Source organism: Lathyrus oleraceus, chromosome 2, assembly GCF_024323335.1.
Source record: "Lathyrus oleraceus cultivar Zhongwan6 chromosome 2, CAAS_Psat_ZW6_1.0, whole genome shotgun sequence".
Classification (NCBI taxonomy): Eukaryota; Viridiplantae; Streptophyta; class Magnoliopsida; order Fabales; family Fabaceae; genus Lathyrus; species Lathyrus oleraceus.
The window spans coordinates 344,079,876-344,104,638 of record NC_066580.1 but is presented as its reverse complement, the minus strand read 5'-3'; the positions used below and the strand labels follow the sequence as shown (position 1 = coordinate 344,104,638).

Here is a 24,763-nt window from a genome sequence, read left to right as displayed (position 1 = left end):
TCAGTAGATTAAGGTTATTATACTATGATTGTTGAATTCAATTATCTGTTTATAAATCAGTAGAAGCAACAAAAGCTACAAGAACCAAAATTTCTTCTGTTATTGACGGTGCTGAGATCTTTGCAGGTTCACAGGGGCTTTCTAAGTGCATATGACTCTGTAAGGACCAGGATCATTTCTCTGATTAGACTTGCAATTGGTTATGTGTAAGTTGTACCTCCAAACAAGTTTCATTGACCAAACACTGCCTCCAAAACATCTCGGAGAGTATTTTTTTAGTAAATGAAAATACTTTTTCTTGCCAAATTCAAACTTTTAAGTTGAATCATTGGCTTTATTTTTTGTGAATCAACTAATAAATTACTACAACATTGGAAATATGTTATTGATTTATTCAACAGTCAAAGGCTGTACATTCAATTTTTTTTCCTTGAATCAAGGAATAGTGGGAAGAAAAATAAGAAAATAGGAAAACCATTATACATATAATACAGGAAGGTCTGAATAGAATAAAACAAAGTCCAAGAGATCGCAATATCCCTTGATTCTCCTAGAGCAATGAACAAACTAACTCAAGTTTGAGTTTTGGGTTAAGGCAAAGGATGGTTTATTACTTCCCTTGAAAAACCCTTGCTCGCAAAAGCCCTTTGGGCTTGAAATGTGGTATGCGGACTGTTGGAATTTCCTCCTTAATTACGGTCCGCCCCTAGTCGCCTTAATTGCGGCACCTTGGCTTGACTTAATTGCAGCCTCCAACACTTTCATTGCTTAGAGATATGACCTGTGTTATGTTTACAAGAGGGGGCAACCCTCACCTTACAAGCCGGTTTTTTATGGATGAGTTGGACGCAACCTAAATTCTGAGACGGACAATGACCACATTTTTCTATATAACTATCAATTTTCTTCTCTCATACTCCAATAAGTATTGTCATTGACTATTATCATATTAATGTCTTTTACACCTCCACTTTAATAATTTTACTAGATATTTGATTTCATATTGACAAACTGAAGGTGTATTGTTTTTGTACCAGAGATGATCATTCTGAGTTCACCCACAAATGGCATATTTATATGACTGGTCATAGTTTGGGTGGTGCATTGGCTATCTTGCTTGCCCTTGAACTTTCATCAAATCAATTAGCTAAGTAAGTTTATTAGTCTTACCTAGTTACATTTTGATAGAAACTGGTATCTAGAATGTATTTACTGAATAATGTACTTTTTTCCTCAGCTGAATGGAACTATAAGAGTTATAATAATCTGAATTAATTGATCAATTAAGTAATATATTTGTCTTCCCTGTTTTGTTGAAACTAAACAATTTTAATCCTGACAATTTTTCTTGTTGACGTGCATTTTTGTTTTTATTGTTTAACCATTTTGTACCTGACTTGAAAATTAATTTAACCTAATATTTATATTCATTGTTATGACGCATAATTTATAAATGGTAACTACTATATACATTATTGATTCATTGATTGATTTTTGTCTATCAGGCGAGGAGTGATTTCTATCACTATGTATAATTTTGGTTCTCCTAGGGTTGGCAACAAAAGATTTGTAAAGGTTTACAATGAGGTCAGAAAAGGTTATACAGTTATTTTGCTGACACTGTTTTTGTCGCCTTGTTACGTGCTATATTAGATAAAATGTTCGTGAATTTGGAAATTCCAAAATTGCCAAATGTGTACATAGTAGTCATCTTGTACAAAAGATACCTTTGGCTAGTTATATATGATTCGTTTTGGCATTTGAGTACCAGACTAGTTATATATGGAGTTGCAACTGTTTCATGATTCATTTTGGCATTTGAGTACTAGACTAGATATATGTGGAGTTGTAACTGTTTCATGATTCCAATTGGCATTTGAGTACTAGACTAGTTATATATGGAGGATCACCCTCTACTCAAGTTAATAGAAAATGCGTAAAGATACCATAAAATCATATCTTAACTGAGATCTACCAAGTTATAGTCAGTCAGAGACTTCCCAACAGCTGTGACAGGAAGAATACTGTGATCTATATTTAACATTTAGCATCTAAAGTCAAGAAAGAACATGTCCCCAATTTATATCTCCCTTTTCTCCATAATATAAAGTACTGTCAAGTTATGCTATGTTGTAGTTCTTTTAGGATTGTCAATTTATATTTGTTGCCACATGTTGGAAAGTTCTCAATTTCTTATGAATTGTTCTAAATCTAAACTACCCTACCAAAGCATTAAGTGAATGGAGCATGCGGTGAAAAGTCACAGCAAACTCCAGAATATTTTATTTAGAGCCATTTTGTCTTCCAAACTGTCCTATGTTAGGTAAAAGTAGAGTTGTTTGTTTCTCTGTTTCTGTTTCTAAAACAATTAACAGGTTTCCTCTTATATTTACAGAAAGTTAAAGATAGCTGGCGAATTGTGAATCACAAAGATATCATTCCTACAATGGGCAGGTTCATGAGTTATTGTCATATCAATCAACCTTTATTTCTTGCTGCAGGAGTTTCAACGAATTCCTTAGTAAGTTTTAATCCAATGCTTCAAACACAACATGATTTTAAGCCAATGCTTCAAACATGCCTAAAATACAAAAATATACTCTGCACTGTGTCCTGGTCTTTATTTGACAATTTTAATGAGACTAATTAGTTTGAAAACTTGTAGTAATAATATGTAGGCGAAATGATTGAAAAGGGTTTCACAATTAGTCATTAATGTAAAAATAAATTACCAAATGAAGGGCCCAACCGGGTTCGAACCGGTGACCTCTTGATCTGCAGTCAAATGCTCTACCACTAAGCTATGGACCCTTTGGTGGTGATAAGGCCCAATCAACTTGTTATAAACCTTTTTACAAAAAATTAAGGAATTCTTTATGCCATCTTTTCATAATACTATTTTAGGTGTCACTGCATATAAAAAGCTGTATGATTAATCTACACTATATGAAAGTTACATTTGAGATAAAAGAAAGTAATTTCATCCTTCCTAATGGTTCTTCACGCTAGCTGATATATCAAATGCATATATTACCCAGGAGAATAAAGATATTCTTGGAAATGGTTACGAAGGTGATATTGTTGGGGAATCCACACCAAATATCATAATCAACGACTTCGTATGTTTCTTCTTCTCCTTCTCTAGTGTTCTTTGCATTTTTCTTCTCATTTGTACAAATACACTCACATATCTATACTGCATGCGTTTTAATTCCACGTGCATATAACATGTAATATCAGTACATCACAAATAGATATTGAGGGGGAAAATCCTAGAAAAAGCAATTTTAATGATTTGGCATGAAATAATGTAGTCACTTTTGGGGTTTAAAATGATAGACATTCACTACACATACTTAAATTATATTTTTACTAGTCACAGTTGACAAATTTTTCCTTTTAAGTTTTTTGAGTTATTTTTCTTTAATGTTCACCATTCTCAACTTTGATCCATCTAGATAATGGGCGAAATGGAACTTATTGAGAAGTTGTTACAAACTGAAATTAATATATTCCGCTCAATCAGAGATGGAAGTGCTTACATGCAGCATATGGAGGACTTCTATTACATCACATTACTAGAGGTACTCACTTTAATAACTTCAAGCAAATTTCTACTTTCTGTTATCATCATTCTTATCTGGGTTCGAACCGCGACATCCCACTAATTTACCTTAAAAGGGTGGAATTTCAACTAGGGGTGTGCATGGTTACCCAAACTACAAGAATCCATTTTATTAGTTCTAGTTTCAAAACCAAACCACATTTGATAAAAACCAGTTTAAAAATAGAAAATGGTTCCAATCCGGTTCTAAACCGGTTCAAACCGGTTTTTAATCAAAACCAGATTACAAGTAAATTGAATTTAGTTTTAATACTAGAATTTTATGAAATTGGCAAAATACCACAACGTAACTTAATACATTATTGTTATTCCTATTTTTTTAAAACCGACTTATAATTTGAGACGGAGATAATACACATTAAGTCATTTTTTATGATTTTATGTCATGGAAGAGGAAGACCAAATTGATATCAACTGTTTAGAGAATCAAATTAAGGTCACTTGCATCTGAAAGGGACTTTGACAAGCATTTACTCCTACTTCTGTGATGTGTGATTACACAATTATCATTTCTTATAATTACGGCAGTTGAGTAAAACAATACTTCTAGTTTTGTTGTTAATTTATGGGAGTGCTTAATTATTAACTTTTTTTCAGAATGTAAGATCAAATTACCAAGTTGCCTCAAGGTCAGAAGATGTAAACACCAGCTTATCCTGAGCTAACAAGGTTTCATGGTTGCAAAGCCAGACAGCTGAGATTCTTGTAAATGTTGATATATTGTCAGCTGTATTTGTCGTCACCATACTATCATGATAAAGCTCAATGTTTGTTCATAAATTTGTGTAATTAATGTGTACATTTGTAGTATATGTTATGACTTGTAAATGTGTACATAAATTTGTATATATTTTGATACATTTAAGGCAAAATTGGTTTGAATTGGTATATATATATATTTGTTAGCCAAAAATTGGTAGAAAAAAGGCCAAAATGGCATATATAAAATGTGATAATTGTCTGTCAAAATCTGGTTGAAAACAGGTAGAAATTCTGGTTTATAAACCTGGAAAAAATGTGGTTTAAAACAAAAGCTTCAAAAAATTTCGTATACCTTAGACAGCGCTTTTGTAAAAAGCGCTGTCTAAGGGGGGGATTAGAAAGCGCTTTAGGCAAAAGCGCTGTCTAAGGGGGGCTTAGACAACGCTTTTTGAAAAGCGCTGTCTAAGGTATACCTAAAAAAATTAAAATAGGAGGGTCTTAGAAAGCGCTTTTGGCCAAAGCGCTGTCTAAGGGGGTGGGGCTTAGACAGCGCTTTTCAAAAGCGCTGTCTAAGGTATACCTAAAAAATTTAAAATAAGAGGGTCTTATAAAGCACTTTTGGCCAAAGCGCTGTCTAAGGGGGGGGGGGGGGGGGCTTAGACAGCGCTTTTAAGATTTAAAAAAGCGCTGTCTAAACCTTTAGCAGCGGAGGTTTAGACAGCGCTTTAAAGCGCTGTCTAAGGCTAAAAAAAGCGCTGTCTAAGGTCTTGTTTGTTGTAGTGATAGAAAACTGACTACTCCACATGACCCACCTGCTGTACCGACCAACCCTTAGTGGTGGTACAAGCCCGAGCTACATTGTGTATATCATTCCGGTGCTCCCGGACATGATATGGAGAACTGCTATCCCCTGAAGACCAAGGTGCAAGACCTTGTTATAAGTGGGATTTTGTTTTTCGAGGACGTAGGTCCTAATGTCAAGAAGAACCCATTGCCTGAGCATTGGAAAAGTTGTTGCGAACATGGTCCAGGGTTGCCCTGGCAAATATAAAGTCCTGTATGTCATTCATATCAGGCAATCTTTGGTCGAGATGCATAGACTGTTATGTGGATACAATCACTATAAGCATGACCATGACAAGTGCCAGGTGTGCACTATCAACGAGAGAGGATGCCGCCAAGTCAGGAAGGACATCCAAGAGATGCTGGATCAGGGTATGATTGAGATACTTCAAAATCGCAATGAGGGTGAAGTGGATGTTATTTCCCCTGTTTTCAGAATACCAGAACCTGTTGTTATCAAGTATGATGGCAGCAAGAAGAAGGTTTCTCCATCTCTTGTAATCAAGCCAGCGAGCCCTTTCCCGTATTCTTCTGATAAAGTTGTGCCTTACAGGTATAATGCAGTAATGGTAGAAGATGGTAAGGAGGTGTCGTTGCCCTCCACCTCCGTTGTGAGATTTCAGACGTTAGTGGTGTGACCCGCAATGGTCGTGTTTTCTCGGCACCGCTAAAACCCCATGAAGACGTGTTGAGAAGAACTGCCGTTGATAATTCTGCCGGTCCCGTGGGGAGTTCTTCTTCTTCGAATCAGACACTTGTTGTGAAGGGTGTTGACCCTGTTGTTGTTGATAAATTTGTGAAAGCTCCTGTCCCTGTTGGTCAGCATGGCGTTCTGAAAGAGGACTGTGATGAGATGCTGAGGCTCATCAAAAGGAGCGAGTACAACATTATTGATCAACTCCTTCAAACTCCATCAAAGATATCTATCCTATCTTTGCTGATGAATTCTGAGCCACGCCGTGACGCTTTGCAGAGGGTGTTGGACATGGCATACGTGGATCACGATGTCACAATTGAACAGTTTGATAGCATTGTTGCAAACATAACTGCTTGTAACAATTTGAGTTTTTGCGATGCTGATCTTCCCGAGGAGGGAAAAGACCACAATTTGGCTCTACACATTTCCATGAACTGCAAGGATGATGCCTTGTCTAAGGTGTTGGTAGAGACAGGATCGTCGCTTAATGTGTTGCCAAAATGCACTCTTGCTAAACTTTCATATCAGGGGCCACCTATGAGGCAGAGTGGAGTGGTTGTGAAAGCTTTTGATGGATCAAGGAAAACTGTGATTGGCGAAGTTGAACTCCCAATCAAGATAGGACCTAGTGATTTCCAGATCACTTTCCAGGTCATGGATATCCACCCATCATATAGTTGTTTGCTTGGAAGATCATGGATTCATGAGGCAGGTTCTGTGATATCCATCCTACACCAGAAGTTAAAATTCGTTAAAAACAAAAAGTTGGTGGTGATAGGGGGAGAGAAGGCTCTCTTTGTTAGCCATTTATCTTCCTTTTCCTATATAGATGCTGAGGATGAGGTTGGGACTCCGTTCCAAGCCTTATCTATTGCTGAGCCTTCAAGGAAAGGACCTTCTTCATTTGCTTCCTACAATGATGTGAAGTTGGCCATTGAGCATGATGCAACTACTGGTTTAGGACAAATGATTAAGCTGGAAGATAATAAATCCCGGGCTGGCATAGGGTATTCTTCAGGCATTTCCAACGAGCGTGGGCTATTTCAGAGTGGTGGTTTTATCCACACTGTTAAAGACCAAGAGGCTGCTGCCATAGTGGAAGATGATGAAGAGGAAGATCTGGGCAACTTCGTCATCCCTGGAGGAATCTGCAATAATTGGGTCGATGTTGATGTTCCAACAGTTATCCACAAGTCCACGTAATGTGTTCATTTTTGTTTAAAAACCCTTCTCCCATGCCAAAGGAGAAGTGATGACATTGGTGGCACATTAATACAATGATATTCATTCAATAATTACATGTTAAATGTTTGTTTTCCCAAATTATTTTCCCTTTTTTCTTTTTGCATGAAATTGGTGATCACTAAAAAACCCTAAAAAGAGAATAAAATCAATCTTTTCATCTGCATAATGATTTGCTTTGCTTGAATTCTGAAATCTCTTTTATATCCAAAATCATTATGTAGGTTGATCAAACCCATTGAACATAATGATCCAACGCCATCTCCCAACTTTGAGTTCCCTGTATTTGAGGCTGAAGAAGATGATGTTGAAGAGATTCTTGATGAGATTACCCATCTGCTTGAGCACGAGGAGAAGATCATTCAGCCGCATCTTGAGAATCTGGAAATAGTCAACTTGGGGTCTGAAGATTGTGTTTGTGAAGTAAAGATTAGGGCACTCCTTGGAGAGTCTGTGAAGAAGGGGTTGATTGAGTTGCTGCGAGAATATGTCGACGTCTTTGCCTGGTCGTATGAAGACATGCCTGGTCTGGATACTGATATCGTGCAACATTTCCTGCCTTTGAAGCCTGAGTGTGTGGCTGTAAAGAAGAAGCTCAGAAGAACTCATCCTGATATGGAAGTGAAGATTAAAGAAGAAGTTCAGAAGCAAATTGATGCGGGGTTTCTGGTGACTTCTACATATCCTCAATGGGTGGCCAATATTGTTCTTGTGCCTAAGAAAGATAAAAAAGTCCGAATGTGTGTGGACTATCGAGACTTGAATAAAGCTAGTCTGGAAGATGATTTTCCTCTACCACACATTGATATGTTGGTAGATAATACAACTAAATTCAATGTCTTCTCATTTATGGACAAATTTTCTGGTTATAACCAGATTAAAATGGCACCCGAGGATATGGAGAAGACAACATTCATCACACCTTGGGGAACATTCTATTATCGAGTGATGCCCTTCGGTTTGAAAAACGTTGGAGCCATGTATCAACGAGCTATAACTACCTTGTTTCATGATATGATGCACAAGGAGATCGAGGTATATGTTGATGATATGATTGCAAAGTCGAAAATGGAAGTTGAACATGTTGAGCACTTGTTGAAGCTTTTTCAGCGTTTGAGGAAGTACAAACTCCGTCTGAATTCGAACAAGTGTACATTTGGGGTCCGTTCCAACAAGTTATTGGGCTTTATTTTCAGTGAAAGAGGTATTGAAGTTGATCCTACCAAGGTCAAAGCAATACAAGAGATGCCTGCGCCCAAAACTGAGAAGCAAGTCCGAGGTTTTCTTGGCCGCTTGAATTATATCTCAAGATTCATTTCCCACATGACTGCCACATGTGTATCTATACTCAAGCTCCTCCGGAAAGATCAGCGTCATGATTGGACCAAGGATTGCCAGAAGTCCTTTAACAGTATTAAAGAGTATTTGTCTGAGCCTCCAATTCTGTCTCCGTCTGTTGAAGGGAGACCATTGATTATGTACTTAACGATTCTTGAGGACTCTATGGGTTGTGTATTGGGTCAGCAAGATGAATCAGGGAAGAAAGAGTATGCTATATACTATCTGAGTAAGAAGTTCACTGATTGTGAGTCTCGATACTCAACGCTTGAGAAGACATGTTGTGCTTTGACTTGGGCTGCTAAGCGTTTACGCCAGTATATGTTAAATCATACCACTTGGTTGATATCCAAAATGGATCCGATCAAGTATATCTTTGAGAAGTCTGCTTTAACTGGGAGAATTTCCCGTTGGCAGATGTTGTTATCTGAGTATGACATTGAGTATCGAGCTCAGAAAGCTATTAAAGGTAGTATCTTGGCTGACCACTTGGCACATCAACCAATTGAAGATTATCAGTCTGTTCAGTACGACTTCCCTGATGAGGAGATTCTGTATTTGAAGATGAAAGATTGCGATAAGCCTATGCTCGATGAATGGCAAGAGCCTGGTTCCCGATGGGGTATGGTGTTTGATGGCGCTGTTAATCAGTATGGAAATGGTATTGGGGCAGTGATTATTACTCCTCAGGGCACACATTTTCCTTTTACAGCAAGGCTAACTTTCAAATGCACGAATAATATGGCGGAGTATGAGGCATGTATTATGGGTTTGGAAGAATGTATTGATCTTAGGATCAAACATCTTGATGTTTATGGTGATTCAACACTTGCTGTTAATCAAATTAAGGGTGAATGGGAGACGAATCAGCCTGGCCTTATCCCATATAGAGCTTATGCGAGGAGGATTTCAACTTTCTTTACTGAGGTTGATTTCCATCATATTCCTCGAGATGAGAATCAGATGGCGGAAGCTCTTGCTACGCTTGCTTCAACGATTGTGGTGAAGTATTGGAATGAAGTTCCCAATATCACCGTGATGCGCTTGGATAGTGAAATTCTAGTTAACAGACTATCGATGTCACACAAGATGTTATGACATCCGATTCTGTGCAGACAAGAATGTAAACAGCAGGTAAGTGTAAGTGCAGTAAATAACACAAGGAATTGTTTACCCAGTTCGGTGTCACACACACCTACGTCTGGGGGCTACCAAGCCAGAGAGGAAATCCACTATTAGTAGTATTAATTCAGACCTTAAACCAACTGTTTAATCCTATCACTTAATACCTACCCAATGCAATTTCAATCTTAAACTAAGACCAGAGTTCCTACTCACTCCCCCTCAATCACCTCAGTGATTATAACCTTTAATTAGATTAAAGTTAATGATGAAGTTATACTTCAAACAACTCTTGATTGTGCTTAACAACTTTAATCAAGATACACAACACTCACGCTTAAAAGCTTAGAGTGACACAACACTTACAACTCAATGAACATCCTAGTCCAATGCAATCATCTAGGTGATAATTGCTTGGCTCACAAGATAAACCTAATACAAGACACAAACAAAAATACAACAGTGAAGTATGATAGAACAATAAAATCTTCACGCCTAAAACCCTTAAGTTCTGAAAGAAGGATTGCCATCCTTTTATATTGCAACACTTGGGCCTTGTACTTGTATTTCCTAAAATTAAGGTTAAGCAAGTTAACCTAATTTCCACATATTAGGGTGCTAACAAATAGGCTATTTGTTAGGTTCATTAATTGTAGCTCAGTTGTTAGTTTCCTGGATTTTAGCTCAGCTGTTGGATTCCTGAAGAATAGCCTGAGAAAAATACTGAAACAGAAAAACTAACCATCCCACACTTTAGCATATGCCGTCAGGAATGAATGTCACAGCATTCAGTTTGACGTCTAGAACATAGACCATATGCTAAGTCTGTTATTTTCCTGAAAACAGATTGTACTAAATGTTGTATTGTAAAAGACCAACCAGTCTATACTTCAGTATCAGCTTACAATAATAAATGTCATAGCATCCAGTTTGACATTTTGACAATGAGCCTTATGCCAGGTCTGTTATCCTCCTGAAGAGCAGACTGAACTAAATACTGAGCTGAAGCAGAAAAACCAACCTGCCTATTATTCAGTATATGTTGTCACTGATGAATGTCATAACATCCAGTTTGACATTCAGACAGTAGGCCTTATGCCAGGTCTGTTATTCCCTTGATAAACAGACTGAATTAAATACTGAGTTATAACAGATAACCAACTATTCTATACCTCAGTATCTGCTGTCAGGGATGAATGTCATAACATCTAGTTTGACATTCAGTAAATCCTGTATTAGCTAAACCTGCAACATACTACTCAAGTATGTCATGACATCAGTCAAAACATCAGAGTACAGTTAGATGTTTTAACATAAAATGCAGCCAATCAAACATCTACAAAGCATGTCATGACATCTGTCAAGACATCAGAGTATAGCTAGTGTTTTACCACAAAATGCAGCCAATCAAACATCTACAAACTCCCCCTTTGGCAAATTTTTGGCTAAAACAACTTGGCATCACAACAGAGTTCACAGCAGCGGAACACACACATCTAGAAGGGAAATTTACCTAGCTAATACACTCAGAGCAGCACCACACTCAACACACATAGAAGTTAAATAAAAACTTCTAACAGCAGCACACACACACTCATCAGCAACAAACACACAGTCATCACCCTGCAGCACAACCTTTGGATTAGAGGATCTTCAAATCTTCAATATCTGTTTAAGCACATAGCAAATATGTTGTCTGGGGGCACCACAGGTGTTACTCCCCCTTTTTGTCAAAAATGTTGCCAAAGCAATACTTAAAATTACAGACCAAAATAAAACAGAATTACACACAAATGACAGAACCACAATCTTGATCTTGCTTCTCAGCCTTGATCAAGACAACATCCACTTGATCTTGCTTCACAACTTTGATCAAGTAGAGACACACTCTGTCTTCATAACAGGTATATCAGATGCCATGACTTTGTGTATGACATCTTGAACCACTCTTGCATGAACTTCAGCAGGTACATAGGATGTCTCATGTTAGGATATCCCCTTAACATCTTGTTAACACACTTGCAGCAAGTGAAATAGCTATGATTTGTTGACCAATCAGAGCACACTTTCAATTGTTTAATAGTTAGACATATTAAACAATACATTCTAAACATCCTTGGTTGCTATAAATCCTCAGAAAAGCATATTCCCAATTTGCCCCTTAAATTTTCAAACTGAGTAGCATCCAAAGCCTTTGTGAATATGTCAGCAAGTTGTAGTTCAGTGGCCATATGTTCCAAGGTAATCACTTTGTCTTCCACCAGATCTCTGATGAAGTGATGTCTAATGTCAATATGTTTGGTCCTACTGTGTTGGATGGGATTCTTTGAAATATTGATGGCACTGAGATTGTCACAGAACAATGTCATGACATTCTGAGAGACATTGTACTCAGTCAGCATCTGTTTCATCCACACCAGTTGGGAACAACTGCTTCCAGCTGCTATGTACTCAGCCTCTGCAGTGGACAGTGATACACAGTTCTGTTTCTTGCTGAACCATGATATGAGATTGTTTCCCAAGAAGAAACATCCTCCTGATGTGCTTTTTCTGTCATCAGCACTCCCAGCCTAATCAACATCACAATACCCAGATAAGACAGGCTCAGAGCCATGAGAGTATAGCATACCATAGTCACAAGTCCCATTGACATACTTGAGAATCCTCTTGACTTGATTTAAGTGGATCACTTTGGGTTCTGCTTGGTATCTAGCACACACACCAACTGCATAGGAAATATCAGGTCTACTGGTAGTTATATATAGTAGACTACCTATCATGCTTCTATACAAGCATTGATCAACACCGGGACCTCCTTCATCTTTGGTTAATTTTAAATGAGTAGGTGCAGGGGTTCTTTTGTGCCTAGCATTATCCATACCAAACTTCTTAACTATGTTTTTGGCATATTTGCTTTGGGAGAGAAACATAGAATCCTCCATTTGGTTAACTTGCATTCCAAGAAAATAAGTCAATTCCCTAACCAGACTCATTTCAAACTCAGATTGCATCTGGTGAACAAAATTTTTCACCATTTGCTCTGACATTCCACCAAAGACAATATCGTCCACATAAATTTGGGCAATCATGATTTTTCCATCTTCATCCTTCACAAACAAGGTCTTATCTATCCCTCCTTTTCTGTACCCATGAGAGGTCAGAAATTCAGTCAACCTTTCATACCAAGCTCTAGGAGCTTGCTTCAACCCATACAAAGCTTTCCTCAACTTGTACACATGTTTAGGCAGGTTAGGATCACAGAACCGTTTAGGTTGTTCCACATAGACTTCTTCATTCAAGTAGCCATTTAAAAAGGCACTCTTCACATCCATTTGGAACAATTTGAACTTCAGAATGCAGGCCACACCTAACAGCAATCTTATTGACTCAAGTCTTGCAACAGGTGCAAACGTCTCATCAAAATCAACCCCTTCAACTTGAGTATACCCTTGTGCCACTAGTCTTGGTTTATTCCTAGTGATTACTCCTTTCTCATCAAACTTGTTCTTGTAAATCCACTTGGTACCAATGATGTTAGTCCCTTCAGGTCGTGGAACTAACTCCCATACTTCATTCCTTTTAAACTGCTCCAGTTCATCTTGCATGGCATTGATCCAATATTCATCAGTCAGGGCTTCTTTCACATTTTTTGGTTCAACCTTGGATACAAAACAGGAATTTGAGCTATTCTCCCTTGATCTGGTAGTTTTACCACTATTGGGATCCCCTATGATAAGATCCTTAGGGTGGTCTTTCTGACTTCTGATAGAAGGCACTTTGTTGGATGCATCTACCTCACATTCAGGAGGAGTTTCCTGTACCTCTTCAGACTTGACTCGTATGTCTGTTGAAGTATCAAGGAATGTTCCAACATCCTCTATGACATTGACTCCTTCCTTTTTATCATCCACAATAACATTTATGGATTCCATCAGGACATTGGTCCTGGAGTTGAATACTCTGTAGGCTCTGCTGTTAGTTGAGTATCCTAGGAATATACCTTCATCACTTTTGGGGTCCATTTTCCTTCTCTGTTCATGATCTGTAAGAATGTAACATTTGCTTCCAAAGATATGAAAGTACTTTACAGTAGGTTTTCTGCCTTTCCATATTTCATACAGAGTGGAAGAGGTTCCTTTTCTCAAGGTAACTCTATTGTGAACATAGCAAGCTGTATTCATAGCTTCGGCCCAAAAATGCATAGGAAGTTTCTTTGCATGAATCATAGCCTTGGAAGATTCTTGAATAGTTCTGTTTTTCCTTTCAACTATTCCATTTTGCTAAGGAGTTATAGGAGAGGAAAACTCATGACTTATCCCTTCAGACGAGCAGAACTCATCAAACATGGAATTTTTAAACTCCGTCCCATGGTCTCTCTTAATTCGGACAACACAACTATCCTTTTCCCTTTGAAGTTTGATGCACAGATCTTTGAAGACATCAAATGCATCTGTTTTTTCTCTGATGAAGCTTATCCATGTGTATCTAAAATGGTCATCAACAACCACATAGGCATATCTCTTTCCACCCAGACTTTCAACCTGCATAGGTCCCATTAAGTCCATGTGCAAAAGTTCCAGAGTTTTGGATGTTGTAGGATGTCCCAGCTTAGGATGTGACATCTTGGTTTGCTTGCCAACCTGGCATTCTCCACAGACTCTTCCTTCATTAATAAGCAACTTTGGGATTCCTCTAACTGCTTCCTTGGATATGATCTTTTTCATTCCCCCTTAAATGAAGATGACCAAGACGTCTATGCCACAGCTTCACCTCCTGTTCTTCCTTGGCTGAGGAGCAAATTGTGGAGTAGTTTGAGACTTTAGGTTCCCATAGATAGCAGTTATCTTTGGATCTGGATCCTCTCGTAACTTCCTGATTATCTCCATTCCTCACAACACATAGCTCCTTAGTGAACTGAACATAGAACCCTTGATCACACAGCTGGCTTATGCTGATGAGATTAGCAGTTAGTCCTTTTACTAACAGCACATTATTCAGTTCTGGAACTCCATAACTGTCCAGCTTACCCACACCTTTGATTCTTCCTTTAGCACCATCACCAAAGGTCACATAACTGGTAGTGTGAGGTTGTATATCCACCAATAAATTCTCCATACCAGTTATATGTCTTGAGCAGCCACTATCAAAGTACCAGTCTTCTCTGGTAGATGCCCTTAGAGCTGAGCTAACCTAGCAACCCATTGTCGTTTCTTGATGGGGGCATTATGCTTATATGCCTTATGCTTAGGTCTGAAATGAGGGGTTTGGTTAGGATAACCATGCAACCTGTAGCAGAAGGCTTTTATATGACCAAATCTACCACAGTAGTGACATCTCCATCTCTGAAATTTCTTCTTCTGATGGTTACTCATCCTGGTTCCTAGATGTTGAGACATTGGTTGTGACTTCTGCTTGAATTTCTGAACTTCAGCCTTTGAGCGTTTGAGTTCAGCAGAGGATTTCTTCACAAAGCCTAAACCAGACATGGTTCCTGACTTCTGTCCCACCTTTAGGATCTCTTCCAACGTGTCAGTTCCTTTATTTAGCATTCTGATGGATTTTGTCATTTGATCTAGCTTGGAGGTCAGCAAGGTTATCTCACCATTTAGACCATCTATGACTGTCAGATGCTTCTTTTTCTCATCCTCCAACTCCTTGATGAGTTTCTTCTGCTTTTCTCCTTGTACACACACTTCTGCACTTTTGACACATAGCTCTTTATATGAAGTAGCAAGTTCATCAAAAGTCAGTTCATCTCCACTTGAGTCATCATCAGAGGCACAAACACTGGTTAGTGCAGTGACATGTTTAGCAGATTCTCCTTCAGATTCACTCTCAGAATCTCCTTCAGACCAGGTGACAGATAGCCCCTTCTTTTGCATCTTGAGGTAAGTAGGACATTCAGCTCTAACATGTCCAAAACCTTCACATACATGACACTGGATTCCCTTGCCTTGGTTGAACTTTTCTTCAGATGTTGATCTTTTCCTGATGTCAGACGAAATGTTCTTGACATTAGGTCTACCTTTTTTATCAATCTTCTTTATGAACTTGTTGAACTGTCTCCCAAGCATGGCTATGGCTTCTGATATGCTTTCATCACCTCCAGTACTCCCCTCTTCTGAATCCTCTTCAGTATTTGATATAAAAGTTATGCTTTTGTTCTTCTTTTCAACATTCTCACACAAGCCCATTTCAAAAGTTTGGAGAGAACCAATAAGCTCATCAACCTTCATATTGCAGATATCTTGAGCCTCTTCTATAGTGGTGACCTTCATGAATATTCATGTGGAAGTCATGAATAGTCTCTTCCTCTTTCATCTTCAGATTTTCAAACTTGGTGGTCAGCATCTGAAGTTTAGACATCCTCACCTTGGATGTACCTTCATGAGTTGTTTTGAGAGTATCCCAAACTTCTTTAGCCAGTTCTCAGTGATGCACCAGTCTGAAGATGTTCTTATTTATTCCATTGAACAGTGCATTCAAGGCCTTAGAGTTTCAAAGAGCTAGTGCCTCTTGCTCCTTGTCCTACTCTTCTTCAGGAATTTGCAAAATAATTCCATCTTTACCTATCTTCGTTGGATGTTCCCATCCTTTGTTGACAACTCTCCAGACCTTGCTATCTAGAGACCTCAAGAAGGCTATCATACGAGGTTTCCAATCATCATAGTTAGAACCATCCAACATGGGTGGTCTATTTGAGTATCCTACATCCTTGTCCATGGTACTAGAAAGTAACGTCCCTAGATCTCACCCAGAAATTAACAGGCAGGATGCCTGCTCTGATGCCAATTGAAATTCTAGTTAACAAATTATCGATGTCACACGGGATGTTATGACATCCGATTCTGTACAGACATGAATGTAAACAGCAGGTAAGTGTAACTGCAGTAAATAACACAAGGAATTGTTTACCCAGTTCGGTGTCACACACACCTACGTCTGGGGGCTACCAAGCCAGGGAGGAAATCCACTATTAGTAGTATTAATTCAGACCTTAAACCAACTGTTTAATCCTATCACTTAATACCTACCCAATGCAATTTCAATCTTAAACTAAGACCAGAGTTCCTACTCACTCCCCCTCAATCACCTCAGTGATTACAACCTTTAATTAGATTAAAGTTAATGATGAAGTTATACTTCAAACAACTCTTGATTGTGCTTAACAGCTTTAATCAAGATACACAACACTCACGCTTAAAAGCTTAGAGTGACACAACACTTACAACTCAATGAACACCCTAGTCCAATGCAATCATCTAGGTGATAATTGCTTGGCTCACAAGATAAACCTAATACAAGACACAAACAAAAATACAACAGTGAAGTATGATGGAACAATAAAATCTTCACGCCTAAAACCCCTAAGTTCTGAAAGAAGGATTGCCATCCTTTTATATTGCAACACTTGGGCCTTGTACTTGTATTTCCTAAAATTAAGGTTAAGCAAGTTAACCTAATTTCCACATATTAGGGTGCTAACAAATAGGCTATTTGTTAGGTTCATTAATTGTAGCTCAGTTGTTAGTTTCCTGGATTTTAGCTCAGCTGTTGGATTCCTGAAGAATAGCCTGAGAAAAATACTGAAACAGAAAAACTAACCATCCTACACTTTAGCATATGCTGTTAGGAATGAATGTCACATCATTCAGTTTGACGTCCAGAACATAGACCATATGCTAAGTCTGTTATTTTCCTGAAAACAGACTGTACTAAATGTTGTATTGTAAAAGACCAACCAGTCTATACTTCAGTATCAGCTTACAGTAATAAATGTCATAGCATCCTGTTTGACATTTAGACAATGAGCCTTATGCCAGGTCTGTTATCCTCCTGAAGAGCAGACTGAACTAAATACTGAGCTGAAGTAGAAAAACCAACCTGCCTATTATTCAATATATGCTGTCACTGATGAATGTCATAAAATGCATCCAATCAAACATCTACAAAGCATGTCATGACATCAGTCAAGACATCAGAGTATAGCTAGTGTTTTACCATAAAATGCAGCCAATCAAACATCTACAGATAGACCAGCTCACATATTTGCAGTTGAAGAAGTGAAAGATGATAAGCCATGGTATTTTGATATCAAGTGCTTTCTTCAACGTCAGATTTACCCGCCTGGGGCATCTGTTAAAGATAAGAAGACTTTGAGGAGATTATCTGGCAGTTTCTACCTCAATGGTGATGTGCTTTATAAGAGGAATTTCGACATGGTTTTGCTCAGATGCGTGGATAGACACGAAGCAGACCTGTTGATGATTGAAGTCCACAAGGGTTCATTTGGTACTCATTCCAATGGACATGCCATGGCAAAGAAGATGTTGAGAGCAAACTACTATTGGCTGACAATGGAGTCTGACTGCTGCAAATATGTGAAGAAATGCCACAAGTGTCAGATTTATGCGGATAAGATTGATATTCCCCGACACTTCTGAATGTTATTTCCTCACCATGGCCTTTCTCCATGTGGGGAATTGACATGATTGGCATGATTGAACCAAAGGCATCGAACGGTAACCGTTTTATTCTCGCAGCAATTGATTACTTCACCAAGTGGGTTGAAGCGGCATCATATGCAAACATAACCAGGCAGGTGGTTGTGAAGTTTATCAAGAATCAACTCATATGCTGATATGGTGTGCCAGACAAGATCATTACTTATATTGGATCTAACTTGAACAACAAGATGATGAAAGAACTGTGTAGCGAGTTCAAGATTGCACATCATAATTCTTCTCCCCATAGACCCAAGATGAATGAGGTTGTTGAAGCTGCTAACAAGAACATAAAAGATTCGCATGAGATGTTGCCATTTTCCTTGCATGGCTATCATACATCTGTCCGCACTTCAATAGGGGCAACCCCTTTCTCTCTTGTGTATTGCATGGAGGTTGTGCTCCCCGTGGAGGTTGAGATCCCATTAATGAGAGTCTTGATGGAAGCCAAGTTGACTGAGGCTGAATGGGTTTAGAGTCATTATGACCAACTGAATCTGATTGAAGAGAAGAGATTAATTGCCATGTGCCATGGTCAATTGTATCAGCAAAGGATGAAGAAAGCCTTTGATAAGAAGGTCAAGCCTCGTGTGTTCCGAGAAGGTGACCTCGTGCTCAAGAAAGTTTTGTCTTTCGCGCCCGATTCCAGGGGCAAGTGGACTCCAAACTATGAAGGTCCATATGTTGTTAAGAGAGCCTTTTCAGGCGGTGCTTTTATACTTACGACTATGGATGGGGAGGATTTCACTCGTCCTGTGAATTCAGATGCAGTCAAGAAATACTTTGCCTAAATAAAAACAGAATAGCTCGCTAAGTTGAAAACCGGAAAGGGAGGCTTAGGAAAAAATGAGCGTCTCAGTGGATTGAAAACCCGAAAGGGCGATCCAGGAAAAAGTTAGAGACATAAAAAATATATATATCCCGCTAGATTGAATACCTCACCCTGGGGAAATCTAGGCAAAAATTAGGGATTTTGCAAGTAACTGCATCCTGACAAGACTTCGCTCTACAAGCCGTCATTTGTCAAAGATTCTCGCTCAGTCATCGTCAATTGAAGTTTCAAATACATTGGATTCAGAGTTGGTGGAGAAATGGTCATTATGTTCAATGTATCCCTTTTTCCAATATATATCACCAATTTCAAATTTGTAAAAATCCGTGGAGTCTCGCCATTTGCGGACTACCATTCCATCAAATAAATTTGAGCCTTTATCCAATTCTTTGCACTCTTATTTGTTTCTGTCTAACAAATGTTTGCATGTTTTTTGATAAATATCACTGTTTTAAATAAATAAGGTTTTATAAACTGTTTTTAACAAAGTGAACATTCACAATGACTGAAACGATAAATGGAACGTCTTCAATGCTCTCCCAAGGATAGTACGATCTCCAAAAAGGTAAGACATTTGTTCATATTCTTGGCATATTTGTATCCTCTTCATCATCTTTCAGGTTGCCTCCTCAGCGAGCACAGAGAAGGGTGATACATTATCAAGTCCCCAGAGAGTCTGGAGTTTTAGCCTTGATCCTTTTAGAGATGTGTATACTTCTATCTCAAACATCCTTAACTCCCAGGAGTTTGAGTCTAGCATTTGTGTTTTATCAATTATAGGGTTGTCATCCCTTGTGTGGACTGACCTAAAATCCCTTATAGATTGATAAAAATTGATATGCTATCTATTTTCGAGGAAGTTGGTCTTTCCCTCAGCATAAATGGAAGTCTCCCGCAGAGAGAGCAGGAATTCCCAGCATGAGTGGAAATCCTCAGAAGGTTGGCTTGTAGTTTCTCCCCAGCGGGTTTGCTTACAACTCATCCCTGGCAGGTTGCTTACAGCAAACTTTCCCCAGTTTGATCGTCTATAGTTTATCCCTAGTGGATTTGCCTGATCAGAGCCTGTTATTTAGTTTTCCCCACCTTATTGGAAAATTTCCTCTAAGTTGAGCTGGCGGGGAAGATGTTGCGTCCTTCCCCAGTGGAACAATTGGTTCTCTCTCCCCTTAGCAGAGATGTCTCTCCAGCTAATGAGAGGAATGTTTTGATTGTTAGAACTTCAGTTTGGTGGTTGTTCCCCACAGAGTTTCATATCATTCCCTGATAAATTCCCCAGTAGGGTTTCTTCTACGACGAATCTTATCCGTGTTGAGCTCCCCGGTAGAGTTTCTCCTATGATGGATTTTATGTTTGTTCAACAGAAGATCCCCGGTGGAGCAATTTGTTTCTTCTCTCGTTAGAAGAGAATTTTTGCTTGATGTGTATCTGTTTGGTGGTTGTTCCCCACGGAGGCTCACATCTTTCCCTGATAACATCCCCAGGAGAATTCTTCTATGATAGATCTTATTGATATCTCTGCATGTTCCCGACAATTGTTGGAAGATCCTCAGCAGTCGGTAGTTGAGACTTTGCCTATCCCCAGCGGTGGTCTGTGTCTCCGGGTATTTAATGCTCCCCATCAGATTGGATTTCTCATGCGGGCCTAGCCTTTCTCTTTTGAGATGTTATACCGGATGTCCGTCCACTGATTTCCCGGACCTGTTTGTGTTAGATGTGTCTGTTTGTCAGCATTAATCATACATAAACCACACATATACATGCATAATTACAGCATTCAGATATTCATGTTACATCCTTTTCCATATATCTTTGCTTGTTATCTCCTGTTAATGGTGAAATGTTCTTCCCCAAGCAGATGTTGGTGTCTGATCTCTCCATATAGAGTAAGCCCTATAGGCAAAAATTATCTATCTTTCCTTCATCATTCCCCACTGAGTTATGTCCTCGTGGATGATTGTTATTTCAGTTTCCTCCCCAGTTGTGTATTGGGATAGAATTACTCCCCTGAGTTATATCCTCATTGGGTTAAGTCCTGTTTCATTGTGTCTCTCTAGTTTGTTCCTAGATTGACTCCTTTCTTGTTATTTCCTCTGTAGTTCCCTGTGGTTCGGTTGTTCAATTACTCAGTAACCAATAATTGTCCATCTTCCCCAGTGGATATTTCTGTGGCATTCTACCCAGTAACCGGTAGTTGTAAGTCCTTTTTCTGTGGTTTTCTACCCAGTAACCAGTAGATGTAATCCCCTCGTTGATGGTTATCTTTATCCAATATTCGGTATTGATATTCCTTCATTTTTTGAGTATATCGCCCAGTAACCGGTGATATATCTTTGGGATCAATACTTTTGTCAATGTATCCCCAACGAGTCATCTTTCATTCACCCTTGTATGGTAATGATTGTTTCTCCTCTGGATTGGTCATCATTTTATACCCAGTAACCGGTATCCCGATGTCCTTTCTTTTCGGTCAATTTATCCTTTATTAACCCAGTAACCGGTAGTGGATAATCTTCCATGCGAGTATATTATCTACGTTCTGACGGTAATAGATAATATATCTCATGCGCTCTTCAGTCGAAGTCTTTTTCTGCCCTAGTCGAGTAAGATTCGTGTTTCCTTATGGAATCGAATGCCCATCCTGTAAATTGAGATTGCTTTTTTTCAGCCCTCCTTTTCGGATGATGAGTGTCTTGGATATTTTCCTAGTTCACGCCTGGTTGGTCACCTATTATATGCCCAGTAACTAGTATCCTTGGTGTTCCTTCCTTCTGCTCCCTATTATGACTTTTGTCCCCTGTGGAGTTAGATTTTCCTGAGTTGAGATATGCCTTTCAGGTCCTCCTCAGATGTTTTGGATGATTGATATCTCTCACCCTTATACCGGTCTTAGATATCCTTTCTCCCTGATCATATTGTTCTCTCACCCTTATAGCGGTGTTTTGATCACATGTCTCTTTGAGTTTATTACCCAGTAACCGGTAATATCTCATTTTTCTTCCTCGGCTGAATCCCTTAGTGGATATTCCTCACTCGAGTCCGGTTTTTTATCTGAAGTATCCTTTGTGGATAGTTTTGCTGTATTGGCATATTCCCCAATACATGCATCTTTGCGTTAGCTTGAGTCTTTCCATTGATTTATTTTCATGGAATCCCTTCGTGTTTCCTAGTAAGTTTCAAGTCGTGACCTACTCACGCATTTTTACCTCTATTTCTCCCCAGAGTCTCTGTTTCCCTAGTGAGTGTATTACTCCTATGGATTTTCAGTTCCTCCTGATTTCTTTTTCCTTTGTGGCCATATTTCCCCATAGAGTATTAACTTTTGCATGCATACGTCTGCATCATGAGGTCTCTTAGGGACCAAAATTCTCTCTTTGTTATTATTTAAGCCCATTCTACCTCGTCGAGACGAAGATTTTAACCTTCATATCCCCGGCTATAATGACCTTAAATAGGGGCATCTGTAAGACCCTAAGTTTGATCCTAAGATCTCTCATGGCATCATATCATTGCTCATTGCATTGCCTCAAGGATCATATCATGTGTGGCTCCTTAACCCTTGGGTTGGAACTTGTGTGAGTTGGTTTGAGACCACCAAGCATGCTTGAATTGTATATCATTGCTTTTATTATTTTGTTTGCTAACCAAAATCACAAAAATATGGCACTAACTTGTTTTATTTTGAAGCTCAAGCAATCATGAGATCCTTTGCTCCTAGGAGGCTCCTATGCTTATTGAAATGGCTAGATGAAGATGAAAGCAAGCATGACAATGGTTCCTAAAGCTCTCAATCATCATATATATGTCTCCCAAGTATCTCAATTTTCCAATTTGATCAAGATAAACCAAAGGGATTGAGGATTGTTTCCCAAGGAAACCCTAATTCAATTGTGCATTGACTGTGCCTTGCTCATGAAGCAACGTCAACCTATGATCAAATTAAATCAAAAGAAGTTCTTTCATTCACTATTTTATGCATATATGAGCTTATATGAGTATCCTCAATCATTCATTCATCAAGATTTGAAATTTGGACTTGAGAAGTTGACCAGTCAAGTCATCTGACCAAATTGAAATCCATTGAGACCTAACATTTGATGTGTTTGTCAAATGAAGATGACCTCAAGAGAAAAACATTTCTTAATAACCATATTAACAACTTTCATGTTCATCAAAAATCCATTTGAAACTTGGAAGGTCATCATTCATTTCAAAACATTACAGGTCATTTTGACTGAAACCCTAATTTTGGGTCAACTGCCCAAGGACCTAACTCCTTCATTTTTTATGATTTTTAGTTGAGAACAATTGCATTGGAATTCTTAATATGTCTACTTCAAATGTTATGTTGGACACAATTTCATAGTCCTAAAATAAACACATGTGATAATACAAAACATTATAGGTCACTTTGGACCAAAGCCATTGAATCTTGAAAAAGTCCAACTTCAAGTGCCCATAACTTTCTCATAAAAATCCAAATGAAGCAAAATTTAAGTCCAAATTGATCATATTTAAAATATCTACAACTTTGATATTGGAGGTTTTCCCATTAGAGGCTTGCATCATTGAAACAGAAGGGCTTGAAGTTGGCCACTTTTGGCAAATTTTTCAAAGGCATGTTTTGTACCTCAAACTTCCTGACCAGTTTTCACAATTTTCCAAACTCCAAATGGATTTTTGCCCAACATAGATTTTGTTCCTTATGTCAAGACCTTTCCTACCATTACTCACATGCTTATGTTTGGATTTTTTATGAGTGACTTTCGAAGAGGTGAATATTTGTGACCAATTATGAAATTCACATTCGATCTTGAAATGCAAGCTATTGCAAGGCAAATTACACGTCCAAATCAACTCATTGTGCTATCAGCTTGCACATACATCATCTTTTGGGCCTCACATGCGCCTGTACAGGCCCATGCATGGAGGACCCAAAGCTTCATGCACACGAGTTTCTCCTCACTTGGCATCAGCTCCAGCTATAAATACCTTGCCATACTCATTCAAATTTCACCCCGAATTCAACCTGAAGCTCTGCAGAATTGGAAACCCAACCACACTAAAGGAATTCTGATTTTATTTTCTCAAATTCAAACTTGAATTTCAACTTCCTTGGTTTATCTTCAGTTTCTAATTCCTAAGCCTATCATCATCATCATCATCTCCTGATCAAGTTGGAAGCAAGAATTGGAGCAGATCGTGTTGTTTAAAGCTGCACTTCAAAGGTTTATGATCCAACTATTTTGAGCTATATCTCATCATATATTGTGAATTGTTTGTGTTCATTTGGTTTTCTGAAGTCCTTGTGTGAGAGGTAAGCCAGTGGTGGCTTTGATTTTATGTTTTAAAGCACTTCAGTTTATCCACCTGGAAATTCAAGCTCAGATTTCTCATTCCATAGAGAGCTTGAGAGAAATCCAAGGTTACAGGGGTGATGTACATCACCCCAGCTTCATTTTGGTATAAGGATCATGCATTTTGATTGAGGTTTGAAAACCTGCAACAAGTGGACGGAATCCGTTAGTTCACCGGAGAAGACGGTGATTTCCACCACCGTCCCCACGTGGAACCTCCTGAGCCTTTGGATCTCATGTGTACGATCTAATCCTAGCCTTTGTTTCATTTGACTTATTTTAAAACGTTTTGCAACGCGCTTGACTCTTGCCTACCATGGAAGCGCGCTTCTGGACCATTAGATGTTGCCACGTCAATTAATGAGTTCCATCCAACGCTCCCTTTTTTTTCTTTCATATTTTCTAATTTCTTTTTTATTTTTCTTTTATTCCATTTATTTTCAAAAATTCATAACTATTTGATTTGGAATCACAAAAATATGAGACCAATTGCAAAAAATTTCT

The 24,763-nt window shown here is 38.6% G+C and overlaps 1 long non-coding RNA gene and 1 other non-coding gene across 2 annotated transcripts; one reads left to right on the top strand and one right to left on the bottom strand.

Moving 5' to 3' along the window:
• Window positions 1-2,739: 2,739 nt before the first annotated feature.
• On the bottom strand, window positions 2,740-2,811 carry TRNAC-GCA (transfer RNA cysteine (anticodon GCA)). Its single transcript has one exon. It is a non-coding gene; the product is annotated as a tRNA-Cys (tRNA).
• A 268-nt stretch (window positions 2,812-3,079) lies between these two features.
• Window positions 3,080-4,287, top strand: LOC127119438 (uncharacterized). Its single transcript, XR_007802825.1, has 3 exons — window positions 3,080-3,119; window positions 3,459-3,584; window positions 4,223-4,287. It is a non-coding gene; the product is annotated as an uncharacterized LOC127119438 (long non-coding RNA).
• Window positions 4,288-24,763: the final 20,476 nt, after the last annotated feature.